Source organism: Acomys minous (genome assembly GCF_964271855.1).
Source record: "Acomys minous genome assembly, chromosome: 8".
NCBI lineage: Eukaryota > Metazoa > Chordata > Mammalia > Rodentia > Muridae > Acomys > Acomys minous.
Window position 1 is genome coordinate 61,803,454 of NC_140489.1, and position 25,985 is coordinate 61,829,438.

The 25,985-nt window shown below is 41.6% G+C and overlaps 1 protein-coding gene across 19 annotated transcripts in view; it reads right to left on the reverse strand.

The window, feature by feature from the left end:
- Nucleotides 1-25,985, reverse strand: part of NPAS3 (neuronal PAS domain protein 3) — an 836,020-nt gene that overhangs the window by 804,551 nt on the left and 5,484 nt on the right. The gene's annotated exons all lie outside the window — the stretch shown is intronic.

A 25,985-nucleotide genomic window follows, 5' to 3' on the forward strand; every position in this document is an offset into this window, starting at 1 on the left:
GGGGGTGCATATGTATGTGTTGGGGGTGCATATGTATGTGTTGGGGTGCGTATGTATGTGCTGGGGGGTGCATATGTATGTGTTGGGGGTGCATATGTATGTGTTGGGGGTGCATATGTATGTGTTGGGGTGCATATGTATGTGTTGGGGGTGCATATGTATGTGTTGGGGTGCATATGTATGTGTTGGGGGTGCATATGTATGTGTTGGGGGTGCATATGTATGTGTTGGGGGTGCATATGTATGTGTTAGGGGGTGCATATGTATGTGTTGGGGGTGCATATGTATGTGTTGGGGTGCATATGTATGTGTTGGGGTGCATATGTATCTGTTGGAGGTGCATATGTATGTGCTGGGGGTGTGCATATGTATGTGTTGGGGTGCATATGTATGTGTTGGGGGTGCATATGTACGTGTTAGGGGGTGCATATGTATGTGTTGGGGGTGTGCATGTGTATGTGTTGGGGGTGTGCATGTGTATGTGTTGGGGGTGTGCATGTGTATGTGTTGGGGGTGTGCATGTGTATGTGTTGGGGGTGTGCATGTGTATGTGTTGGGGGTGTGCATGTGTATGTGTTGGGGGTGCATATGTATGTGTTGGGGGTGTGCATGTGTATGTGTTGGGGGTGTGCATGTGCATGTGTTGGGGGTGTGCATGTGTATGTGTTGGGGGTGTGCATGTGTATGTGTTGGGGGTGTGCATGTGCATGTGTTGGGGGTGTGCATGTGTATGTGTTGGGGGTGTACATGTGTATGTGTTGGGGGTGTGCATGTGTATGTGTTGGGGGTGTGCATGTGTATGTGTTGGGGGTGTGCATGTGTATGTGTTGGGGTGCATATGTATGTGTTGGGGGTGTGCATATGTATGTGTTGGGGTGCATATGTATGTGTTGGGGGTGTGCATGTGTATGTGTTGGGGTGCATATGTATGTGTTGGGGTGCATATGTATGTGTTGGGGGTGTGCATGTGTATGTGTTGGGGTGCATATGTATGTGTTGGGGTGCATATGTATGTGTTGGGGGTGTGCATGTGTATGTGTTGGGGGTGTGCATGTGTATGTGTTGGGGGTGTGCATGTGTATGTGTTGGGGGTGTGCATGTGTATGTGTTGGGGGTGTGCATGTGTATGTGTTGGGGGTGTGCATGTGTATGTGTTGGGGGTGTGCATGTGTATGTGTTGGGGGTGTGCATGTGCATGTGTTGGGGGTGTGCATGTGTATGTGTTGGGGGTGTGCATGTGTATGTGTTGGGGTGCATATGTATGTGTTGGGGGTGTGCATATGTATGTGTTGGGGTGCATATGTATGTGTTGGGGGTGTGCATGTGTATGTGTTGGGGGTGTGCATGTGTATGTGTTGGGGGTGTGCATGTGTATGTGTTGGGGGTGTGCATGTGTATGTGTTGGGGGTGTGCATGTGTATGTGTTGGGGGTGTGCATGTGTATGTGTTGGGGGTGTGCATATGCATGTGTTGGGGGTGTGCATGTGTATGTGTTGGGGGTGTGCATGTGTATGTGTTGGGGTGTACATGTGTATGTGTTGGGGGTGTGCATGTGTATGTGTTGGGGGTGTGCATGTGTATGTGTTGGGGGTGTGCATATGTATGTGTTGGGGTGCATATGTACGTGTTGGGGGTGTGCATATGTATGTGTTGGGGTGCATATGTATGTGTTGGGGGTGTGCATGTGTATGTGTTGGGGGTGTGCATGTGTATGTGTTGGGGGTGTGCATGTGTATGTGTTGGGGTGTGTGCATGTGTATGTGTTGGGGACACACCTGTATCTGCACATGTCCGTATTGTGTTCCTGTATATGGAAGCCTAATGCTGACATTGGAAATATTTCTCAGTAGCTCTCCATAATATACTTTGAGTCACGGTCCTTCAACTGAACCAAGAATTCTTTGGTTCACTAATCTAGCCAGCTTGCTCCTGAGATGCAGTGTCTGCCCTCCGTGTAAGAATGACAGGTGGGTTACCATGCCTTTGTGGCATTTAAAGCAGTTCTGGAGATCCAAACTCCTCACACTTGCATGGCCAGTACATTATCCACAAGCCTCCCCTCAGTCCTGCACTTGTTTAAAACATTATCATGTGTGTGTGTGTGTGTGTGTGTGTGTGTGTGTGTGTGTGTGTGTGTTAAAGTGTGATGAGTGTTTCTCCAACACCTTTGGCATTTAATCAACAAGATTTTCTTCCAAGGACATACTTGTAGTAATCAGTCTCCAAGATGGTCCCCAATATTCTCCATCCCCTGGTACTTCACACTCTGCTCTGTCATCTTCCACTCACACTAGACCAGGCTTGGTCTCTGACTAGGGAAATGCTATAACATTTCCAAGATGAGGTTCTAAAATACCACAGCTTCTATTTGGATCTCTTTCTCTCCCTCCCTCCCTCCCTCCCTCCCTCCCTCCCTCTCCTACTTCCTTTTACCCCTCCCTGCTACTTTCTTCCTGATCTTCCTTTCTCTCCCTGTCACTCACTTTGATGTCAGTCTAGAGCCATTTTGGAGGCACACAGAAAACCTGTGGAGAGACTTAGGAGGTAAGGACCTGAGACTACCAGGGAACACTGTCAAGACTATCAACAGCCATAGCCACTGAACCTTCTTAGAGGAGAGCACTCCAGCCTCAGCATTTGAGTTCAGCCTCCTGAAGGGCCCTGAGCCCTAAGCACAGAGTCCAACCCCTCAAAGGCTCTGTGAGCCAGCAAATGTGGATGAAAGCATGCATTAGAGTAAGCTCTGTTGCCAGACTTAGGAAATGTATAGTCTATAATTATGTTCCAAGTACAAAACTGATAAAGTAATTGATGCAATGGCCTAAGTATGTATACAGGACATTCAATATCCTCCATAATTTAAATACCAATATTCAAATCAAAATATTTGTATACATTTGCATTTTACAGTGGGTACATTAAAAAATTTTAATAGTCTATTTTGGTAGACTTTGGAAACTGCCATTTCTATGTGTTTATCAAATTATACCTTTTAAAATAGACAAATCTCTGGCAGAATAAATAGGCTACCTTCTTACAATAGACATTAAATCTATTAAGGTTCTATTAACCATTAAATCTTTAAGGTTCCCTCTATCCAGATGGTCTAAATGCTTTCCTGTGTATCAAATGGATTATTTTAATGTAAAGAAATGGTAAGGTGCTGGGGACAGAGCTTAGTCCAAGCATTATATACCTGTAGTTTCAGAATTCAGGAAGCTGACACAGAAGATAGAGACCAGGTACTCAAGGCCAACCCAGTAACACAGGGAAAGTTGCTTCAGAAAAAAATTTTAAGCAATGGTTAGCCACATCCCAATAGATAACCACACATCCATGAACATATGGGCAGCCCTAACTGCACTCAGTGTATTTAAATAAATAAGTAAATTTAAGTACGAGTACATGAGACTTGAAGGGAGATGTGATGGTGAAATCCTAGGAATGGGAGGACGGTAAGTAAGCCCAAGATATGTTGTCTGCATTTATAAACTTTTCAAAGAACAAAAATATTGTTTTTTAAAAAATGATGAGGGAAGCAGAGAATTCTGCCACTTTTTGTATAAAAAAAAATGATGTCAGTTTTAGACAAGAAGCTAGGACATGGCGTCCAGGACACCTGAGATGGGATCGTGGCTAGAAGACTCCCTAGCTGTGGAATGTTAGCCTGTATACCTTCTAGATCTCAGCTTCTACATTTCAAACTGGCCACAGTAACCTTCTGACTTGGAAGACTGCTTGGGTTTAAAGAAATAAAGAAACCTCATTCTTAGCACAACCTAACATATAGCAAATACAAAATCAATAAATGTACATATTTTTGTACAGCACAAAGTAAAACAAAAATGGGGAATTTTTCCCAATTGGAGAAATTATTGTTTTGACTATTATGAGTCATTTTTGTCTGTATTCTAATCATGTTCTCTGAAAATGTGATCACATTGGAATTTCCATCTTAGCACCTAGTTCTGGTGGACAAACAGAGAAACAGCCAGAGTCAATATTGTTCTGGGTGCCTCTTCAGCTTCTTGAACCAACGGTCCCCTAAGGATGTTCCCTACACATGGCAGTGGAGTTTTTTAAGATTTGCTTGTTTTTTATTGTGTGTATGTGTGCTCTAGCCTGCGTGTATGTCTGTGCATCATGTGTGTGCATTGCCAGCAGAGGAACAAAGAGGGCTTCAGATTCCCTGGAACTGGACCTACAGTTGTAGCTGTCATGTAGGTGCTGGGAACAGAACCCAGGTCCTCTGCAAGAGCAGCCATGTTCTTGTCCACTGAGGCATCTCCCCAGCCCTGGGAAGTTTGGTTTAATACACGATGGCTTTCAGGAACAGCAGCAGCCAGCCATGCAGGATTTCTCTCTTCTAACTCATTTGTGAACAGAGTTTTAATTGGTTTACAGAGTAGTAGGTTTCCACATGACTTTCTTATTCATCCTCCCTCCCTGCCCCCAACTCCACCTTACTCCTGCCCAGAACCTTTCTACCTCCAGCACCCTCCCTCTCTACTGTCATACCACATCCCCCCCCCCAACTCCTCTTTCTAGTTTCCTGCTTTGAAGCTGAGATATGCATATGAGCCTGGGTTGTCTCTATATATATTCTTCCAATTCCATCAATTTACCCACAAATTTCGTAAGTTCCTTTTTTGTAGCTAAATATTCCATTGTGTATATGTAACACATTTCATTACCCATTTGTTAGTCTGTAGATATCTACACTGAGTGTGTTTCCAAGCTACTTCGAATGAAGCAGACACGGATGAGCAAGCTTCTCTGTAGTGCTATACAGAGCCTGTAGGGGCAGATGCTCAGAAGTAGTGTAACTAGGAGGTTCTATTTCTAGCTCTTTGAAAAACCTTCAGGATGAGCTCCATAGTGGCTACACCGATCTACATCCAAAACCAGTTATAAATAAGAGGGCCCCTTCCCCACAACCATGCAGGCATCTGCTATCACTTGATTTTTTTTTTTAATACTGGTCATTCTGAGTAGGCACGACACCAGACACACTGGCTGAAGATATACAGAAATCAAGCAGGAACTGAGCTAGAAGCTTCCTTCCTACCACACGGCTTCCATAGTGCCGAACTAGGAGAAAGGGCTTCAACAATATTATGCAGCTGTGAACTCTATGGACTAAAATGCCAACCGTCCAAGTAGTGGCGTGACTGTTCTGAGGGTAACCAACCTTCTCAGAGCGGATGTGAGGCCCACCTATGAAGGATGCATCTTTAGTACTCTAAACCAAACAATAGCCAGTAAGACCACAAGCTCCGTGGGGAAACTTAACTCCCGTTGTTTGGCCAAACTGACATGGCACAAAACCCTCTTCTAACTCATATTATCTTTAATGCCCATAGACAAATGCTACTCTCAGCCTTAATCAGAGAGGCTTCTCTTTGCAGGGGACAGTGACGAATGGAAACTCTCATGGCTGTTTAAGGTGGCACAGGAGGATTGGATGCCCAGTCCTAAACAGCCTCTCTAAGGTTCAGAAAATATTGCGGAAGAAGGAGCAGAAAGGATATAAGGGTTGGAAAATAAGTATAAAGGCTGCAATATGCTACCTGCAGGGCATGACACAGCCATTACAGGCATGACCTCACAGCAGCTGCCGAGGCCAGCACTAGGGCCAAAGTAAGACTGAGCCTGTCAAGAGTCAATCAGAGACCAGTGATGGGCTCATGGGGGCCTATGGCTCCCTGCTGAAATATTGGCTACTGGTGAATTCTGGTGGAAGGACAACCGTTGTCTTCAGCTGTGTGTTCGTTGAAGAGCCCACCAGGCTCCAGGGGATAGTACCAAGCCCATGGTCACATAGACATTCCTGGCTAAAACCACCAAGAAATAAACATGACAAAAAAGACATTAATGTGGGATGAGGGGTTGTAGAGAGGACGGGATGACAAGAATGGGAAGGAGACAGGAGGGAGGGAGGGAGAGAGAGAGACAGAGACAGACAGAGAGAGACAGAGAGAGACAGAGAGAGACAGAGAGAGACAGAGAGAGATCCGAGTGCATTATGCACATGTATGAAATGGTCAAATAATTTTAATCAGTTAAACCCAGTAAATTTTGAAGATGGATTTGCGTCTTAGTAAAGGCAACATGATTACTCTTTAAATGTTATTTTAAGTGGGATCAAGAAAGAACAGGGGAAAACTGAGTCTTCTGTTAATTAAAACATGGCCTCTCCAGCCCAATTTTCCTTTTTCCATAACAACAGCAAAAGTCTTAAGACTGAGGGTCAGGGTTGCCAACGCCCTGCAGTTAGCCCACCCCTTGCTATGTGTAGAGAACTCTGGGGCCTACAAAGCAGTTTCCCATGCATTGTTTTCCTGGGCATCTACTACTATGTTCACAGAGTAGAACAGAATAGATTTCAAGTACAAAGTGGACAGAAACACTAAATACAGAGCCTAGTTCTAATGTCAAAGTAGATCTCAACACTAATGGTTGTTCGCTCTCCTGGGCAACACAGCAATAGAATGCCCAGAGGATGTGCAGCCCAGGTCAGGGCCACCCCATCCACTCCCCTCCGAGCCAGCACCTCAGGAGGTAAAGAGAGATCTTCTCTTGAAGCTTTGGTTTTCAATTTTCCCTTGTCTGTTTTTGCCTGTGAGTTGTCTCCTGCATCCCCAATACATTCCTTTTAGCAGCTCATTCTTTCAATTTAATGTTCTTATTGCTATCTTCTTCCTATCACGTCCCTCTGTGTTTAAAATCTGAACAACAATGAGGCCAATTACGACGGTCACAGGAGAGACTCCTTTATGCCATTGTTTGTTCGTATTCCAAACTGCTTGTGGTTTTGGAACAACTTCTTCAAGCCTTAGGAAGTATGCGTTTATTCTTAGATTTCATGTCTGTCTAGATTTCCAAGATCAGCAGCTCTCACCGCTATGACAAATGCCTCTGAGAAGCAGCTTTCGGCGGGAAATGAAAGGCCTCAACTTAGAAGGAAACAGTCCTTGAGTGCCCTCACTGTCTCTCAAGGCAGGTGGCATCGGTAACCTATCTCTTAACCTCTCTTTAAAGGCGCCCGGTGTAAGGCTGCGCCCCTTCTTAACGGTGTTCTCCACCGTTCCGTGATGGTCCGTTACCTGACTCGCCCAGCTCCACCCGTGTAGCATTATGACGCGCAGGCGGAAAGCAGTCAGCTGGGCATGATAGTTTCAAACCTCATGTTCAATAACAAATCATGAAAAGCCAATCTTTATGTCTTCCTGTTCAAACCAAACTTAGGCAGCCTGACTGCATCTCTCTTGTGTCCTCTGCCTCCCCTTAGGAGGAGAGCTTCTCAGTAACATCAACGAGTAATAGCCCAGGTGATAAAATATTAGTTAATTTAGCTTCCTTATTTAACTGCCTCTTTGGACCTTAAGTACAAAATGATTGCCATTGGATATTTGTATTTAACTATTTTCTCAGGAGGACTTTCGCTTCTTGTGTTATACTTAGGAAACAGACCTCCCCTGCTATTCTGTACTTGAACTTCTGAAGGCCTGGCTTTGCTATCTACCCTTTTCTATACCACCACAGCAGAACTTTCTAAAAGGAAGCCAAAGAAGGCAGTGACTAGCAGAGTCCATAGCCTCCAAAACCACTCAATTCCTCACCCATGAACTAGGGGAAAGGGGTGTTTCTCAGACAGTTACTGCGGGAGTCGAACAAAAGAATATGTGTAAGGCTCTGAGTAAATCACCTAAGAAATCTCAGCACATGTTATATGGAAGACAGAAATGATGGAGGAGGAGGCTGTGGGCCACGGGATCAGAGCACCTGCAAGATCAGGGCCAGGGAGCACTCTCAATGGAAAAGGGGGACGCTTTATATAGAGGAAGTGGGGTGGAGGCAGAACCAATGACGATGGCAGCCCTGCAGCCAGATATATAAATTCATTTTTTGGTTTGTTGGGTGGTTTGGTTTTGTTTGTTTGTTTGCTTGTTTTGCTTTGTTTTGTTTTTGGTCTACACAACTGTTACTGAGTTTTAGAATAGGCTCAATTTTTACTTTCTGAGTTGTCAGCATTTATTTCTATAATGGAAATTGTCACAAAATATTTTCAAATTTAAAGATGTTTATTTCAAGAACTGCCATGAAATTACCATTTACGTGGGGAATTAGGCAGAACAAACATTCCTCTAAATACTTCCAGAGGTTGCTGAACATGTCGGAATGTGCATGTTGGGGAAGCAGAGCACACCCAAACGAGACACTGCACTGTGTCTCATAATGGGATGAAGCTGTCCTCTGTGCGTGTTCATTTCCCAGTAGTCCGGGGGGTGGGGGTGGGGGGCGGGGTTACTATGAAGCTTTGCCTAAAGTCCTTGCTTGTAACTAACCATACACTAAGCATAGTATATATGAAGTAGGATTTTAATTTCTGAGAGCAAATGATTTTGATCTATGTTAAGACACCAAACAATACTTAATTGCTACCTCCAAATCGTGGCTTTATTTGACTAATTGGTTAAAGTAATGAGAGAAATCAATTTTTATTATTTCTGGGTTAATTAAAGCTATAATAGTATATAGAGTAAATGCTTCTGAAAAAAAAAAACAAACAAACTATAATCTGCCTTTCCACACTGGCGCTCCCAGTGACCTGTGAGAGACACTCCTCAGCCAACTCCCTCAGGGCACAGGAAGAAATGTGTGTCTCTAGTTCCCATCTATATTTGAACTGCTTCTTTTTATATTAAAGGCTGGTTTTCCTTTGACTCTTCTGCTGTTCTAACACGTATTCAAGGGCATAAAGACATCACACGCTGTGGCTTCTCCCTGGCCAGCATCATAAATGTTAGCTTTCTCTTCTCTCTCAAACCTGGGTTTGGTAATAACTGTGGGGAATATTTAAGTCAATGAGGGAAAGCTACATAAGTACAAAGGATGATATATGAAGGGTGACCTTCCGTCTACCACCACATACTACACATGTGATTTGATTAGGATCTTTATTATAATCCACATGCTGTCCCTCCTTTGCTAAAGTTCTCTGATCCCAACTTAGAAGAGTGGAAAAAGCTATAGGTTCTACCTATTTGTGAGTTTGAGGCCAGCCTGGTCTACAAAGCAAGTCCAGACAGCCAAGGCTACACAGAGAAATCCTGTTTCAAAAAACCAAAAAACTGGAAATATAAACCTGTATAAACACACACACACACACACACACACACACACACACACACACACACACACAGAGAGAGAGAGAGAGAGAGAGAGAGAGAGAGAGAGAGAGAGAGATGTGTGTGTATGTGTGTGTGTATGTGTGTGTGTGTGTGTGTGTGTGTGTGCTCTTACAGACTACAAAAGGTTTATGCAAACATACATAAGCTCCTTGATTTCCCTCAGCATACCATCTTTGCAGTGTATACCTGAATGAATATGCACACTGTCACTATCACCACAAGACATAAACACCTATCAAAGTATAGCTGCTCAGCGCCCCTCCCCAGTTAGCCTGAAACCACTCCAGCTCCTAGCCCAAAGCATTGGTGCTATATCTGAGGAAAGGAAACATGGTCGATGTCTGCAAAACCAGCACCATGTAGTTGCTGGTAGAGCTTATGTTTAGGTCTGCCCTAGTCCCACAGTCATAGCTGACACTGGCCCCTAGAACCCTCGAAGCAACCCACACAAGTAAAGAAACTTAAAAATTGCAAAATGACAATAGAATCAAAATATGGGTTATTTACTCTTTTTAAAAGAGGGTTAGCTCTTTCAATTATCCAGTGTCACTACAGCCAGACGCAAGGGGACACTAAAGTTTCCAGACGTGTCCGTGGGGTGAAGGAAGCTATTAACACTTCTGGAAGCATTCATCTTATTTGGGAGAGGAACACTTGCTTACAGAGCTTATAAAATAAGGTAGAAAACAATTGCTTGACTAAACTTTCCAGGAAGAAAGGCACAATGTGGAGATGGCACATGCTTTTCAGAAGAGGAGCGTCCCATAGACACCATGATGACAACTGGTTTCATCTGGAGCTGGGAAGTCAGAGTGAATGTGGACAAACGGACTGGAACGTCACCATGCTAACCCTCCTTAGCCCCGCCGTGGGCCCATTTGTTTCTGAAACACAAGCTTCTGTCCATCAGTGTCCACAAGCAACAGAATTTCTAAACTGTGCTATGGTATACGCTCCAGTTTCTATGTGCAAGGGTGCATGTAGGGGGACATTTCTTAGGTGTGCGTCCCAAGGACTTGGGTCTAATCCTTCACGTGTCAGATGTAACTCTGGTTTTAGAAAAGCATGTTTCCTTGCCTGTAGATTAACACATCGATAATAAAATTTTATTGCTAAAATTACTCAAAACAAATTTTTTCAAGTACCTATATAATGCTGGTGCACGCTGAAGTTCAAATTTAATGTCTACAGCCTCAAGCCTGTAATCAATTACTCAGTAGGTTGAGGCAGGAGGATCACTCTGAGTCTGAGGCCAACCCGGGATGTTTGGCAAGTTTCAAGCCAGCCCTGGCTAAAGAACAATGCCGTATCTATAAAAAGAAATGTCTATAGATTATAAACTTTAAAGCAGCAAGTGGTGTTCAGAATACAGAGAGGAAGCAGACAGTGTGTTTGAATTCCTGGCCTATTCTTCTCATAGTTATTATTTTATTTCTTTTTATATATGAAGTTCAAGTAAATTTATGAAGAGTTGCCCTGCAACTGATTGACAGGAAAGCAATAATAGTCCCCATGTTAGTTGATTATGGTGAAGAGCTATTCGTCAGACTTCTACATGAGATCTATCCGTGCAAAGACTTTGTCATACATGCTGTGTACACAGGCCAAGTGGTGTCTGAACTATACCACCAGAGCCCTAGAAAATGTCAGCCCTCTTTGCAACCTGTTCTATTTTACATGATTGGATTTTTCAATTTTGGTCTAATCAACTTAAATTATTATAGGTACAATTTTGTGAAATATAAAATTAATGGAATTCAAATTTTATGGAATTATAATTGACTATAAAATAGGTTTAATATGATCCTAATTGGAAACACTGTAGTTCACTGTTCCAGAATTCATCTTTTTGGAGGTTAAAAAAAAAGCTATCAGTGATATATTTGGTTCTAATTGATTTTCTTGACTCTTTGAATAATAGAAAGCCATCTTGGATCTAACAGCACTGTCTGTAGAAATGCAGGGCACAATCATCCAGGATTCCACCACAAAAAGTGTAAATAACTCCAGTTTGAACCTAGAACTAGGAATTACTGATAATAGGGGGGAAACCCTCTAATTTCCAAATGCTTATTTTTCTCTATTAATTCACTTTTTGCATTGAAGATCTTGTGGTATGCCAATGGGAGGAGTCAATTCCCGACAGATATGGGTAATTTTGGGGCTCAAGTATAGAAATGGGCACCATTAAAACTGGAGTTCGTTCATTCACTCATTCACTAGCTGTGTGCCAAGAACAAATTCTCTAAGTCCTCAGGAAATACTAAAAAGCATCAGACAAAGGGATTATAACATCTATAGGCCCTGTAGGGGAGGAAGGAGCAGAATATGAGGAGGAAAAAAAATTAGTGTGATGCAAAAAGGTGATGTGGAGAAATCAATGGATAAAGCCCCTGAAGAGTAAGTGAAGAAAAAATAATAATAATTCTGAAAGTTAGAAGGGAACTAATGCTGTAGAAGGGGCCATCTTCATCAGACAGGCTTCAGCGCGGCTTCAAGCTCCTGTTCTCTGTGATCTCAGACAAGGGCAGGGCTCACCACACTGGGAATGGAGAAACCTTTAACAACACACTGCAAAGAAGCAGAACTAACTTCAGTCAGGGCACGTTTGTAGATAAACAGAGAAAACAGGAAGAGAGCATGGCTGCTGAACAGAAAACTTCCACTACGTCCTGAGAGCATGGGTGTGTTAAATCTTGAACATCAGCCAGCTGTGCAGTCGGTATTACAGCACACACCTAAGCAAGCTTGGTTAGGTCCCTCGACGTTTTCTTTCTAATAGTAGACTTTACACATCACTAAGCTAAAAGAAGCTACCAACTATGGGACTGCTGCACCGCCAAGCTCTCTCGCCCCTCTATAGCTGTCTCCACAACTGTTCACAATAGCTCATGACAGTCCAGACTGTCAAGAGACAAGACTCTGGGTTTCTCAATTTTCCGCACATCTGTCAGGCAACACTAACCACTCTTTGTTAGACTTTCTATTTAACATTGGTTGTGCAGAAAGGAGCCTTGGACGACAGAGGTAAGGTCTCCCTCCAGAGCAAAAGAGATGTATTCACTGTCCAGCCTAAGACCCTCGTTTCCTGAGTTCAGAGTATTTCTAGCAGCAAGCTACTGCAGCAATCATCACATCATGCTGGGGGAATGGACTGAGATGTGAACTGCTGATATGTGGAAGGCCACTAATTCTCTAATAAACTGCCTTGCCTCCCTGACCCAACAGCCCCTAAACTGTGCCTGGGAGACTCCTTAGCTCACAGGTGAGGTAAAAGTGAAGACCCTTTACAGTTCCTAACACCAAATTTTAGCTGATAAAATAGTATCAGCATACCATTTGGAGAGACTTTTACTACCCACTATAACCCTGATGGACTAAAGGCAGATGGCCACCTAGTCAGGGTCTCTTCAATGTTTTTCTAAAACATGCTGCCGGTGAATGGTAGAAAGAGCAAGGCATGGCTAGATGCATGCTCCTGCACTTGGTGAGTAATGGAAACTGTGGGAAGAGGAACAGGCCAGACGGTGTGAAGTCTAACCTTGTTTGGTTTACCCCATGGCTAAATACTTGCTGTGCATTCTTTCCCACAAAGAGCATTACGACCCCTACACCCAGGACCAAGGCCTACCTCAGCTGTGAGCCTACACTGTGACTCTGGTGTCTCCATGGGTCACTCTGTTTTAAATTGCTTGAAAATGTTAATTTTTTTTTTAACTATCTTGAACTACCTGGGACAGGAAAAATGGTCACCAATGAAAACAGATATGATATATGTATTTGACAGAGTTCATACTATTTATTCATTTTATACTCTATAATATAAAAAATTAAAACCTAATGAAATATGAGATTTATTTTACATAAGAAGCACATTGAAGAACAGACTAACATTTGTATCCAGAAGGGATATGAACATGTGGCATTAGGACAGAGGCAGGACACATGTAATCTTCTCTGTGTTCTAGTAATGTAAAAATATGTTCCCTATCACAAGCTCCTCTTAGAAAATTAAATCAAGGTTTCCTTCTAACTACAAACTGGTCTGCTCAGTTCAGCCCCTAACAAGTGGCAGATGTATCTTTAAATACAGGGTCTCGATGAGTGAAGAAGTAAAGAAGGTAGTTACAGAAGAGTGGTCTTCAGTATACCACGTAAGACTCTGTCCTATTGCTTTCTGGAAAACCTAAATACTTCTGTAGAGACAAATACTTTACACATTCATATCACGTGGTACTATTAACAGTAGAGTAACAAAGAAGCACATTCTTATTCTACATATAATACATAGAGTACATGCATAGGACATCTACATGTAGAGAGATTAGCCAAACATGTCAATTACCTCATTTGAAATTTTCAAGAAAATAACAAATAAGTGGCTGTGGTGAATTGAGTAAGAATGGCCCCCGTAGGCTCATACATTTGAATAGTTGGTTCCCGGTTGGTGGGACTGTTTGGAAAGGACTAGAAGATGTGGCCTTGTTGAGGGAGGTGTGCCACTGAGGGCAGGCTTTGAACCTGCCATCCTGAGCCAGCCTGTCTCTGTCACTGTATCTGCCTATCTCTCTCTCTCCCTCTCTCTCCCTCTCCCTCTCTCCCTCTCTCCCTCTCTCCCTCTCTCCCTCTCTCCCTCTCTCCTTCTCTCCCTCTCTCCCTCTGCCTCGTGGTTGTACCTCACGATATGAGCTCTTAGCTACTACTCTAATGTCATAACCCTGACGTGGAGGTCATAAACTCTAACTGTATGAAACTATAAACCCCAAATAAACTTTCTTTTATAAATTGCCTTGATCATGGTATCTTATCACAGTAATAGAAAAGTGCATAATGTACCTTTTTACAAAGTCATTAATCCACTCTAAGTAAAAAAAAAAAACCGGCATAAGCAATCATAAATCCTTAAGTATGTCTACACTAAACTGATTCAGTTCACCTTTATAAGTAAGAAAACACAGAACAAAGTCCTTTTTTAAAAAACCAAGTTTAAAAGTATAAATATCAAAGTCTAGGAGAGCTTGTTTCTGCATCTATGTTCTACAAATACAGAACGTTTTCAGACACGACTCATCCCCTACATACTTAGAGGTCTACCAGATATCACACTGACTCTTCCCTATTGGCAGGCACATCATCTAATCACCTTGATTAAATTCAACCAACAGTATGTCTGTGTGTCAGCTGACATGGAGCCCTGAGCAAACAGATCATTTTAAATACAACTTAATGCATCTATTGCTTTCCATTCATTCCTCTGGACGCTCTCCAATAAATTTATTTCCAAATACGTTTTGAAAGAAGAAAAATACTCAACTACCATATATCTTATGGACTAAAGCTTCTATGGCAAGCATCATATTTGTCTAGAATTTTAAAATGTTGTTTAATCCAAGTTTTCCAAATGAAGAACATATTTGTAAGTGTTAATGCCATTAGAAAAAGAACACACCATGGACCTCATCTTAGTAATTTGTTCTATATTCCCAAGCAGCTTAATAGCACATATCTGTTGGCTTTATCATCAGGACTGTTAGCATCTCAATGCACAATGGAAAAGCTGAGGCATTAAGAGGCTAAAGGGCTTGTGTGGAACTACTTCCTATAAGGATAGAGGAAGACCACAGCCCAGGATCTAGCCTTTCTATGATTCTGCCAGAGTTTCCAAGGGTCAGTGACTAAAGGAAGTCTCAGTGGTACCCTGGTCTCTCGGCACCTGTGTCTTCGGTCTCAATGATGAGTCTTTTAGTAAGCAACAGCATTCTTGCTTTTTGCCTCCCCACTCTTACACACCAAGGCCGGCACCTTTGGCTCATCTTGGCTTTGGATGCTCTCAGCTGCTTCTGCCACAGTGTGTTTTACTGGTGACTTAAATCTCCTAACTCAGCAATGTGATATAGCATCATAATTACAGTTGCTCTTAAAATACCAAGCCACATCAGCTAGAGGATGGTGCTACTAACAAAGATGGCCGTTCACAACCCTTTCAGTCACTGTGTGGGTACAGAAACATGACACAAAGGCAAACCCTCAAGAAAACACTAACATTCTGGAGAAAGGAAAGATGTAGTAAAAGTCTTTCTTTTTGTTAAGAACAACCAATCTTGCTAGTAGTTTTATTAAATTTGGCATTAAAGTTAAAATACGAAGCTACCTAACTTTTACAACTAGAATCTTTCTAACATTAATGAGAAGGTACTCGTATCATTTTTTTTGAATACTCTAGATTTTCTTACCCTAAAACTATAATAATAATAATAATAATAATAATAATAATAATAATAATAATAATAATAATAATAATACAGGTTAGGGGGTTACTCACCCACAATGTCTGCAGCTATCTGTATTGCTAACCATAACTCTTGCATATATAATTCCATTATACTTTTATAATTCAGCATTTTGAAAATGCTTTTGAGCCATTAATATATTTTCCTGGTTAAAATTCTTTGAGATGTTCTTAACAAGAGTCTTAGATAATGAATTTGAGCAAACTCTGGAACAGTCTTTACAGTATTATCATTCTCATTAATTTTCAGAACTACCCACTGTGTTGAGATGATTGTCATGGGCCTAAGACTTCAATTTGGCTAAATATTTTTGCATATATTTCAACATATAAGTAACTAACAGATGTTTAAATGTTAAGTTCGTATGAAAGCTACAGTAAAATGTATTTACTTTAATCTCATGATTACCTTGCCACACTAATTCTTATTTTACTATCTCTTTCCCTCTTGTGCAATTTCGGTCATCAGTGAATCACAAATTCCAAAAACCCTTCAAACATAACCGTTGTTTGAGACATTATGGAATCTGAGCCATTTGTGCATATGCAACATCCAACGCCCTGGCATCAGAACACTGTTTTTATACAACATATACAATCCCCACAGAACACGGAAGTATACTCCTCCCTTCTCTTTCTACTGTATTTTTCTTCCTTTTAGAAAAGAGTAGTTTCCATTTGTGTATCATTTGGCTTTGGCCACCTGATGTATGATACAGCCCTAACCTGCCAGCAAAGGATGGGTAGAGAGCTAAAAACAATGTTCCTCTAAAAGAATTAGTGCGACTGCATCCCATGCTTCTGTGCGGCTTCTTTCCTCTGTGCCTCTTGGTTATCTCTCCAGCCTGCTTCTGCGGCCATTGTTTCATTCTTTAGCATTCACATATCAGAGCACTAAGTATTTCATTACTGGTTTATCTGTCCAGAGGCTTGAGAAGCCGTAACAATTAACCCTCCCTTCACAGTGATTGATACAGGCTTTGCTTTCAATTTGTTCCACTACACAGATCATGAAATTCTGAATGCAATCATCCTCATTGACCTACACTTTCAAACGCACAGCTACAATGAGACGAAAGTAATTATGAAAAGGAACACAGGACCACTGAGATCTGAGACCAAGTCTTTTTAAAAAAAAAATCTGTGAGATGACCTTCTGGCAAAATTGCCAAATTCTGATGCTCAGGAAAATGATAGTTTTATGTCCCTGTCTAAAAATATTCAGTGTAAGCTGATCAACGTAGTGTGGAGACAGTGCTGGAGTGGTTTGCACTTGGAAAAGCTGTAGAAGGCCACTGTGGCATCTGTCACAGGCAGAGTTAAACCCCTAATGTCATAGTTTCATTGGTGCAAATTTTCTCAAGGAAACTAAACTTCCTGATTTGTGTTAAAAAGAAAAAGCTTTGCCCACAGCAGAGAATCCAGAACGGATCCTCTGGAAAGAGTCACATAAGTGAACTACTCACTTCCTTCTCCCCTCCCCTCACGTGAAGATTCGCCTTAAGAAATGAATACATTTTTCACAAAGTCTGAAAAATAGCTTCAAATAAATATTAATCTACTGCAATCGATATATATGAGGGATGGAGAGGCGCTGGTAGGAGAGTGGTGAGTATAGAACTATATTAAAACAAGGGCTGCAGTTAAAGAAAATCAGGGTGGAAAGCAAAGCAGTGGGCCTGGGGCTCTAATCACAGGGCAGAGTGATGGAGATGAAGCAATGCTGCATGGATTAGCAATGAATTATTTTGAACCATAATCATATGCCCACACCAAAGACAGGCAAAAACTAACCGTTACTCACAAACTGATCTGCTGAGAGAGAGAGAGAGAGAGAGAGAGAGAGAGAGAGAGAGAGAGAGAGAGAGAGAGATGAGGAGGGAGAAAGGGAGAGAGAGGTTTATATGCTAAATTAATTCAGAATAATGAAAACCTAAAAATGTGGTTATACCTCAAGCAACATTTTATTTTTAATGTCTGCCACTTACTAGCTAATATAGAGAATTTAAAATATAAACTGTAAAGTGTTTGGATTTAAATAGGATTAAGCCAACCATTGACTTGGAGATTGGGATGTGATAGATCTCTTCCAGTCTCTCTCTCTCTCTCTCTTTTTTTTTTTTTTTTTTTTTTTTTGTGCAATCAAACCATTTACAGATAACTTGCCACTCCCCAAATAAAAAGGAAATGTAAGTATTTAGTTCTTAAGAGGTAACAGCACTCAGGGAATTAACTTCCTCTGGAAAATGTGAAAAATTCATTTCAAATGAAGATTCAATTGTTAGAACTAATTTTGTTGGGAACGGAAAAAAAAATGAGGGCCGCTGGTAGCATGAGGTTCTCAGGAACAGACTGCTTAAATGAAGAGCACTTTAATCAGTGGAGGAATCCTCACATTCCTAGTGTCTTGCTGTGCATTCTGCAGGTTATAGTAGCAGCTGGTTGAGGTCATATATCTTTTGTGAGCATCCCAAAAAGGCTCTCTGCCAGACTGTTAAATTATGAATAAGCAATGAACAAAAGAATGCAGATACGGTGGTGACAAGATAATCCAAGCAAATTTATCTATGACAAATTTCACAGGATTAACAAATTACATTTACACAGAACAATAAAAATGTGCAAAAAAAAATGATGAGCCTACTTTTCCTCACAGCACTAGGAAAACAAAAAAGTCACCAATCCACTGCATATATTTAAATTTAACTCAATCTAAAGTAAGACATTTATAATTCATTCAAGATAGCTTTGTAACTTTTTTGCATTTTAGGTAGGAATAGACAAACAGTGTATCTGCTATGTATTTTAAACCTATTTAATATTGTCAACAGTATTAATATGTAAACTGTATATAGCATGTATGAAATCGTGCACAATAAAAATTCCATCCACATGCGAATAGAATGCATTTATTTTCAGAAGCAGATTCTGAGGAGTAAATTATTTTTATAGAAAAAAATACACCTTCACTCAATGTAATATATATTAACTATAAGAATACCTTTATTCGTTGATGTCTATGTTTCTGGGATCAAAGAAAAAGAGCTCCTGCAAACAGTTTCAGTTATTCCAGTTGTTGAGGTCAACAATTACTGTGGTCCCTCTGAACAAAATACTTCTAAATGAAGTTTTGAACCAGCATCCTTTTCTGCAGTGTCATAGCAAAATAAATAAATAAATAAAACAAAAAAACCCACCACCACAACAACAAAAACCACACCGATTTTTTTTTGCGGGGGAGGAGGGGATGTATTAGTTCTCACAGGATTCACCTGCAGCTAACTCAATCCAGCATTAACTTTTGCTTTACAATAAGATCACCTCACAAATATCTATACAAATCTCACACTAGATGCAATGTGATACTGCATGACTCTGGGATCCCATGAAGAAATATTAAAATGCCATGAAACTACACTCCTGGAGCATGTGACACAGAGATCTGTTACATTCCCACACTGTATGTGAGATACCCAAGTCAGGGCCCTTGAATTTTTGCTTTAGCTTTGGTGTGGATAATGAAATACTGACATCAGACGTGATTTCTCTTAAAGTGATCTGACTGCTATTTTGAATGCTGCAGCCTATAACTCAGTTACACTTCTCACTGAAGTCTGCTTTTGATCTCCAACATTTCTTTAGATCTCTCTAAATGAGTTCCGACCAATATTTTATCAGGTAACATTCTTGTGTAAACAAATTGCTGTTTGTAAAAAGGAATATCTAATTATGGCCCACAAACAAAATACTTGCCTTTATCAACCACAAATACTCTTACCTAATCTGTTCAAGTCTTCACATCACTGCTACCCATGTTTAACCCTATCTGGTTAATAACACTTATCCAAAAAATATAAAGATGGATGTGTCATGCTTGCCTGGCACCCTCAATCTAACATGCACTCAGCAGTGAGCTGGCCTGAAGCCTGACATTGTAAAGTTCCGTAAATCATAGTTTTATTAAAAAATTGGTACAAGTGCAGCCAACCACAAAGATCTCTGACATAGAAAAATAAAAGTGGTATGGAAGACATCCCTTTGTGAAGTTGCTTCTATCTGCCTGTCTCTGTGTCTCTGTGTGTGCCTGTGTGTAGACATGTGTGCATGTGTAATGTGCAACAAAGGTCTCAATAGTAACCCACCAGGCTGGGAAGACGGCTCAGTAGATAAAGCGCTTGCTGTACAAGAGTGTGGGCTGAGTTCAGATCCCCAGAACCTACATAAAAGCCTGCAACCGCAGTCCTCTTCCACCTGCAAGACAGGCCGGAAGACAGAAGAATCTCCAGAGGCTGGAGGAACAGCTCGCTTGGGGTAGGCAGCAGCAGACAAGAGGCCTGGCCTCGTGCAAGGTGGAAACTGACGCTAAGCACCTTGAGCTGACCTCTGACATTCACATGTACATGCCCACCCTACACACACTTACACTTGTGTGTGAGCACACACATGCACGCCCCACATCATACACACACTCAAAGGATAAAATAATAACCTACCAATTGTGTGCCAGTGGCAGTTTGTTTTAATTAAATGAGGAAGTATATGCAAAGCCCTGCAGAACAGGACCTGTTTGCTAACAGGTTCTTTAGATGTGTGCCTATCACCTTTGCAGAGGCTAATTGGTTCAGGAGGTCCTTAAATGTATTAAATGATAATGCCCCCCCAAACACAGTTAACTGTGACCCATGTTATTCAGAAAGCTCTGTGAGATCGTTTCTACCAAAATCGACCCACATCTATTTAATTCTTGAGACAAACTGAGATGCACCGTGAAACAGAGACTCTGTCTACCCATGGGACATATGTCTACCAGAAGCTGATTCCTGTGAGATGAGTTGGTTAAAATTGTGGCTGACGTATGTGCTGCGGTGGACTTTGCCTACAAAAGGACTAGAATGCTCACGGGCAAGGAAGGCACACTTGAAGGGAGGAAGGGACTGTTCCTCCCACTAACTCTATACACACTGCATTTTGACTGCATTCCAAACACCTGATGAAGGTTCAGGACACAGCACAATCATCCATTTTGCCATACGGATGTTTTCCTAGTGGCTCAAAAAACCCTAACGGTTCTACAGCATGCTGCCCAGGTCTGCATCACAGTCAAACCCAAATTCAATCTCCATTTCTACCACCTTTCATGGGAAAAGGAAGCTGTTATTCCCTATGTGTTCCTAAAAAGGATGATAAGGAAACCAAAGAAAAGGGCGCTGTGACATGTGCAGAGCAGGGCCTGGATAAGGACAGTGTCCAGTGACGTTCTGTTCTGTTCTGTGGAACCGAGCTCGAAATCCTCAAAACAACTTCTGCTGAAAACTGCTATAGCCACACTTACATTTATGTGTCTTCTTATCTCCCCTATGAACACTTCATAGTCATCAATTATAGTATTTTAAAAAGTGCATGTTTACTCTCCCAGAATACTCAACTAACCTGAGAAGGAAATGTGAAATTAAAAATCCAGGCCTTTTCTCTCTGAATTCTGCACTACTTGCTCTTAGAAAGAATGGCTTCTGACTCTAATGTTTCACACATTTAAAACAGGTGCAACTTTTCTATCCAAAGTGACTGCTCTTGAAGGATGTGTTATTTACCAAGGCTCAGTGAGTAAAGATGGTGAAAGAAGCAACCAACACTTGTCATGTGGGGGTCAGGAGCACAGGGGTCCATGGTCACATGGAATTTTCTTATTCCTCATGATCTTGTATGCAAGAATCCACCGTATTCCACTTAAGTTTTCAAGACACTGTGCCTTACAAATATATACAGACAACAAGCCCAAGTGCTCCTCAACATGCCCTGGCCCCAGCATCACAGAGACAGCAGCAGTCACTCCGATCTTAGAAAGTCACACCCTGTTTATGCACTGTACTGCACAATTACCAGCATTACTACAGATTATTCTAACTATGTAAGGGTCTATCAAACTTGATAGGACAAACATCCTGTTCACGCTAATGAGGCCCAGTGCAGTAAAAATACCACGTGGTTACAGTTGGTTTATTACCCTGCCCAATGAGAAGAAAGAAAAAGGCCACTATTTACTGTGGCCATGCTAACATCATTAATGCAAGCCACTGAATTTTCTTATGAATGTAGAAGTCCTTACCTAATTGTAGATTTAAAATTGCAGTGCATGCGGCCATGGGGATATTTAAAAGTCAGATAATAACATTTATTCAACTAATCTATTAAAATGTTCAGCATATATTTTTATACACGCGGACATGTGTATAAAACACCAGGACTTACATTCTAAGCCAAATGCAATACAGAACTTTCCAAAACCAATCAAAATAATTAAATGTTACAATATAGGGGGAAAGTGGCCATGTGAAAAAGGAATGGGTGACTGGCCATTATATCCTGTGTGCTTAGTGTCCCTTAAATTTAGCAGTAATCCGTACAGGAAGGGGTCACAGCACTTGCAGAAAAGCAAAAGTGTAGTAAGGTTTGCAATGGGGGGGGATCACTATTAACATTAGAGCCCTTGAGGGTGCTTAGGAGGGGAAGCATTGCTAGGAGTGAGTCAGAAATTCTGGGTGTTATTTCCATAGCTAACTCCCACACATGAAGCTCCGCAATGTTACACACCACCATTTCACATGCACTTCTCTACATCTGCCCTCATGGATGCTTCCCAGCATGTGGAGGCGCACATGAGCACGTGCACGCGCGCACATACACACACACACACACACACACACACACACACACACACACACACAAGACACAAGCCTCTGGTCATCGCAAACCTCACAACAAAGCAGGGGGCTCTGGGCAGCAGATTCTGATGTAGACAAATGAAACTGTAGCACGCCGGTGGGTCTCAGTCTAAGATCTTGGGTGGGGAATCAGAAAGGGGGTCATTGAAATTTCAGCACTCTCATAAAAACCACTTTCCTATAGACAGCTGCTGTGAAGGATTGCAAGGGGAGATCAAAACTCAAATTACTAAACCTATCAAGCTGTCCTATTTGTGGGTTATATTTAAAGGGTAATGTAATTCTGATTTATGACCAAGAAAGCTGTTAATTATGTATAACTTCTACTCAAAAAAATAAGTCATAGTACATAGAGTGGGGGGGAACAATCACCCCTGCCCACACAAGCATGGACTTGGAGACTTATCAGTGGGCTGGGGTTAAACTTCCGATGAAGGTCTTGCAAGATTAGATGCCTGGTGAGCAGGCATAGCCAGAGCTACAACAAGCATTTTATCCCCTACCATAAAGGCCTCTCCCCTGGCTCCCCATTGGCTGACTAGTATGAGGTCTAGCATCTTTCTGAGCATCACCTAACTAACTGTCATTATTTCCTTATGATACTCCTTTTTCTCGCTTCCCGACTCAGGTCTACATTTCTCAACAAAGACTTCCCTGATGGCTCATCCTTCCTCCAATATCCTGTTTGCTTAGGGACCTTCCAGATGCATGAACTTTGTCCCATCAGCAAGCCATTCGGCAAGTTTGGCTGCTAGTAATTTTCCACTCTGAGCTCAATCTCCAGTTTGAATGGGAAGTAGCTAGGAGGCTTCCACAAGCAAGTACTGGCTGTTAGGGCACCGGCTCGTGACTGCTTGCTTATCTGCAGCTTGTAAGCCTAAGCCTACCTAAGGCATTTTTTTTTATCATGAAAATGGACCATCATGTGTGTTTATTCCCAAACATTACACATTATAGTATGTATACACACAGGCTAAAACTTTACTCACAAAAATATCACAAATTGAGGAGATAACTCATGTACTTTTTTTATTTTTAAAAAAGCATTGAGATTTGAATTCCGGTTAATTCCTCATATAAAATCAAATCCAGTGGATTGCACAGCAGACGTTGGCAGCATCCTTCTGTCTCTCGATTCATAAATCATGAATTGGGAATCAGAAAGGATGCTGCAATGTGGGAGGGTCCTGTGTAGCTCAGGTCACTCTAACTCCTGACTCCAGAGCCCAGCCATCTAATCTCCTCTCTGGTGGAGCTACGCTATGCCCATGCATTACAGTGCTTGTTGACAGCCTGTTGCCTTGGAAATATTTCATTATTTCAGTTTTTCCATTTGTAGACCCTTGGCCTTGTAATATGAAGGCCATCCTATTTCATATTTCCGATTATCATTTAAGCAATCTCGTGGAGCTATTTATATATATATATATATATATATATATATATATATATATATATGCAAGTATTAGACAACGCATATCATCATTCATCACTGTTTAAGCTAGCGCTGTAGGAATACCTTAAGAAAAGTGTCGGGCACCACCTCCACCTTTTAATGCCTTGTGAACCAGCATGGGCACAGCACATGCTTGACACTTCTCTCTAATTTTCCTGGTTATAGGTCCATAGAGCGGAACAGCTCTGCGGCAGTGCTATATAATTTGCAGCCTATTAGAGTTTAAAGAAAATCAAACAAGTGTACATACACAAGGTTTTCAACTCATTCTTTCGAGCTCTAGAGCCGCACTCTCTGCATGTATGATTCGGAGGCCTTCGAGGGCTGCTAAACTGTCATTAAAGACATTACCAACCACCAGCACGTGATCCAAAGGCACAATCTTTGCACCCTATTCTATGTGTGGCACACACTCGATAAATACAAACGACACCTTCTCCTTAGTTTTGATTGTGGGTGTATCTAAAAAGCAAGGAAAATGCCCATAAACAGCTATGTGGAATCAGTAAGTTGGGAACTACTCTTTAAATAAACATAACGACAACAACAAAAATCTTAAAAGGCGTCCATGGGGGAGGGGGTGGCACACCACTCATTCACCAGTGTATTTGTGTTCCGCTGCCACTGCAGAGAAACACCAGTGGGCAGTGCAAAGTACAAGCCAGGGTGGAACGACTGGCTTAGTGGAAAGAAGATCCTATGAAAAATAGCTTCCTTTTAAACAAACTGTCTGACTTCTCATTACATATGAAACAACCCTATACATGTGACTTTTACACATAAAAATGTTAAGAGCATTTAAAATCACCCTAATACCAGATTGAGTCCTTGGGGCATAAAACAACTGTTTGGTCAAGTCTGTGAGCTATTACTGTTTCAAACTCCTTCCTTCCTCTCTTCTATAATGTCCGCTCTGTCTCCTCCCCTCTCCCTATAGGTTAAAGTAAGTTTCTTAGCTCCAACCTTTAAAATGACAGCATCCAAGCTGAACAAGAAGATGCTATTAAAGGGCATTAAATTAAATACAGTATATCCTCCTACAACTTCAATCAGAATTTCAGACCAAGTGTTATTTAGTTCAGCTCTCAAGTGGAGCAGAATAACAAATCGCACACTTTGATTTACCTTCTCCGAATGCCAAATGGAGACAGGTGATAAAGAACGCACTCATGCACAGGCTATGAAGTTTCCCCTAGAAATTAATTCTATCTTAAGATTCCTATCTCAGAGAAATTCCCAAAATGGCACACAAATAGGACTCTGCTAGAGAGATTACTGGGGCCATCCCAGGAAATGCATTTACTACCAGCAGAAAGGGGAAGAGAGTAGCTAAGAGGAGAGGAAGGGAGGAAGGGAAAGAAGAAGGAGAGGGGAAAGGGGTTGGAGGGAAGAAAAGTGGAGTAGGGGGAGGCAAGGAGGGATGGGATCAACTGTAAACTGACCCCAAAGTATTTATCACCTTCTTAAAAAAAAAAAAGCACCATCCTAAGCTATGATCTTATAATAGATGTCTCTATGCACAGGAGTAAATCGTTTAAGAAGAAAATTCTGCATGATACACAAATATTAAGAAGGAGATGTTCATTTTCGGCTATCGTCAGACGTCTGATTTTTCTAGTTTGAACAGTAAAGTTCACAGTATTTAACATCTTTTAAAACTGAAGACATATGACTCCCCCAGCACGTGCTTTTCACAGAATCATCTAAGACTTTAGAATGAGTGGACCATGCTTCTACTTTTGAAGGCTGGTTCCTTACTCTTGATCATTCTGCTGCCCTTTTTAAAATGGAGGTAATCCGTACCAAGAACCACACAAGCACAACAATAACAACAACAACAAACTACCCAAACGGTAGATTTGTAAAAGAGCAATTGTCTGAGTATCTCCCCATCTTCGCTTGATACATCAAATCTGTGTTGTATCAAAAATAAAACTATCCATGTGATAACTGAGTCTTGCTTGCATCTAAACACTTCCCTAGGCTTCCTTTCAAGTTCTCCTAAGCCTGTGAGGAAAGTAGCCGGTTGCTGGGGTGGGGGGAAAGGGGGGGGGTACGCAGAACCCTGACTGTATTTGTTTTCTTGTTGAATCAATGAGTAGTAACATTTCATACTTCCTACTGAGCCTTTCCTCTTGGAAACAGAAAGAGATATTCACTTTGCTCAAACCGATATGCTATACGCAATTAATGTCATTAACGCTGTCAATTAATAGCAAATAGGCTTCTAAACAAAGTAGGCTGGATGGGCAGCGGGGAGGGAAGCACTTTGGAGCTGGGGGGCGGGGTTCAGTCACTCTGAATCCTAACAATGCTGTTCACGT